The sequence below is a fragment of the Durio zibethinus genome, chromosome 1 (assembly GCF_047325235.1).
Source record: "Durio zibethinus cultivar Kanyao isolate XHJ-2024 chromosome 1, ASM4732523v1, whole genome shotgun sequence".
In the NCBI taxonomy this organism is placed as follows: Eukaryota; Viridiplantae; Streptophyta; class Magnoliopsida; order Malvales; family Malvaceae; genus Durio; species Durio zibethinus.
In genome coordinates, this window is record NC_143162.1 from 5,196,620 (window position 1) to 5,199,062 (window position 2,443).

A 2,443-nucleotide genomic window follows, 5' to 3' on the forward strand; every position below is an offset into this window, starting at 1 on the left:
AAAGAAAGAAAAAGAATAGATAGAATGAAGAAATCATCTGTGAAACAGTGAAAGTATATATCAGTTTGAAACTGCTAACCAGGAAAATAATGAAAAAAAAAAAAAAAAAGGAATTTTCACTCTCCCACCAATGAGAAATGAATATGCTATTGCATAATTAAACTAGCGGTTCAGAGAATTTTGATGACAACCCAGATTACCCTTTAGTCCCATCAATCCTTTTGACAGCTGAACAACAAGTTTGAACGTCACAGCATTCCAAGAAAAAAGCAAAGTAAGAAAGAAAAAGGGCAACAAAAGAAAGATAAGAGCAACCATTGCAACAATTTACATTGACTCAAGAAATTAACCATTCCCCATTTTTTCAACAAGAAGAAGAAGAAAAAAAAGGACAATTCACCCAAGTGGTGTCCAAAACTTAAACAGATCTAGAATTTTGTTTTGTAGAAAGGCTAGATGAAACTAATGTAACACTATATATAAAATTTCTTATCCTTGAATATTGATAATGACCTACAATTATACTAATTTAATCAAAAGTGCTTGTTTTAATTACACTCCTATACAAGTAGAGACGATGAAACCAAGCTGGCTCTGTTAAGACTCGCCGCGTTCACGCCAGCAGACGAGCATTGCTATGCAACGCCGGAGGATGTAGAATTTTGCTCGCTGCTTCTTGACCAAATGGTTGCACTTTTCACCAAATGATCTGCAAGGCTCACAGGCGTGCTGGTTACTAATAAATCTTGTGTCTTTTTCTTTGCCTGCCATATGAATGAGTAAGCCTGTTTTTCTTTTTTTTCTTGCTTCAGCTGTGTCTGCTGTTGCTCTTATTGGCACTGCTAGTCTGCTACTACTAAAAGAAGCAGTAAATATGAAGGGTAGATGTTGAATGAGCAATTGGTGTTATTTATATAGAAATCGAGAGACTTTTGAATTGAGTTGTTATGATTTGATTCTGGGTTGGGCTTCTTTAAATAAGGTTCGGACTGTAGTCACTGCAACCCACCTGCTGTCAGGGAGGATAGAGCAGAGCACCATTACAAGCAGGAGTAGTGCACGTGTCCTACCTCGTTTTATAAATGTTTTTACTTCTATACCATGAAAACTGGTAATTATGCGTTAAATCTTTAAGTATACGAGTTGATGAACATTTTAATCTTTCGATGTTAAGGGTTTATCTGCATGAGTAGAGTTCTTAATTCTTATACTAAATGTAGAACATCTTTTGAGTCAAACGTTAAAGTAAGAATTAATGAACAACTCTTCATTTGGTATAGAGAATACAGAAACGAAGAAAAGGCTAAATCTGAATGCTACAATTAAGACCAAGCCGCACGGACAACAATATACCATAAACAGTATAAACAACACTGTAGTGAGATGCCTTTTAATTTACTCCTGATGAGGTGCAACCATCATTCTCCCTAAGAACCGGGGCAACCCATTAGAAGAAAGTGGTATATGCTCAAAGTGATGAACTGATGATAAGTAAACAGGCTTGCACAACAGTAGAGAGGTTGTCCTCCTCCTGTTAATTTCCACGCTTTTCATTGCTGGCGAAATGGTGATGATGCTTTTCAACTTAATTAATAGTACTGCCTTCATCATAATCAATGACAGCATGAGATTATGTTTAACTGCAGTCAGCAGAATGGTACAGTGTCAGTAATAATAATTAATTATAGTCCTATGCAATTTCCAACTTCATATATTGGTCAATTTTCAGACTTGCAGAACTTAGCAAGTGTTTTAAAATGCATCTACTTTTGAAAAAGGGAAAAGATGAGGATTCCTGAATAGTCACTTCAACTTTATAAAGGATGAAAATGCAGTAGAATTTATACCTGCAAGGCGGATTTATATATATAAGAATATAAAATTTAATTCGGATAATCTATACAATAATTTTTAAAAAATAATATTTGATAAATTTAAGATTTAAATTCAAATATTTGTAATATTTTATTTTTTTTCAAATTACTATCTCTTCATAAAAAATATACAAGATAAAAACAATCGGAGAGAACAGGTAAAGCAGGGAAGAAGCCAACAGGTAAGGGATCGAGGCAATGATGATAAGGGTTACAGTTAATGCCATGATTATTAGTAATGTTTAAGATGCTTAATTGCTGGGTGTTTTGGACCATAGAAATTAAGAAGAAGAAAGTCAAGAGTCAGAGATCCTGTACATGGGGCCTGCCATGTGCTAAGCTAGTTTCAATTAGTGTTTTGGGTCTTAGGACACCCTTTTAATTGATGGGTCGCCATCTTCCATGATTTACCGCTCAAATGTTATCATCAGCATTGCTTTGTTTTTTTCACTCTAGCCTTTTCCTACCACAAACCATTGAGCATGCAAAGAAAGCTACAGTTTCAATTTCCTACTATTTTTTTTTTTCAAAAAAAAAATCTGAAAAGACAAGTACTTTTGAATAGATTC

The 2,443-nt window shown here is 34.5% G+C and overlaps 1 pseudogene; it reads right to left on the reverse strand.

Annotated features, from left to right (window-relative positions):
- Positions 1–277: 277 nt before the first annotated feature.
- LOC149520302 (small polypeptide DEVIL 16 pseudogene) lies at positions 278–1,165 on the reverse strand (annotated as a pseudogene).
- Between the last annotated feature and the right edge of the window lie 1,278 nt (positions 1,166–2,443).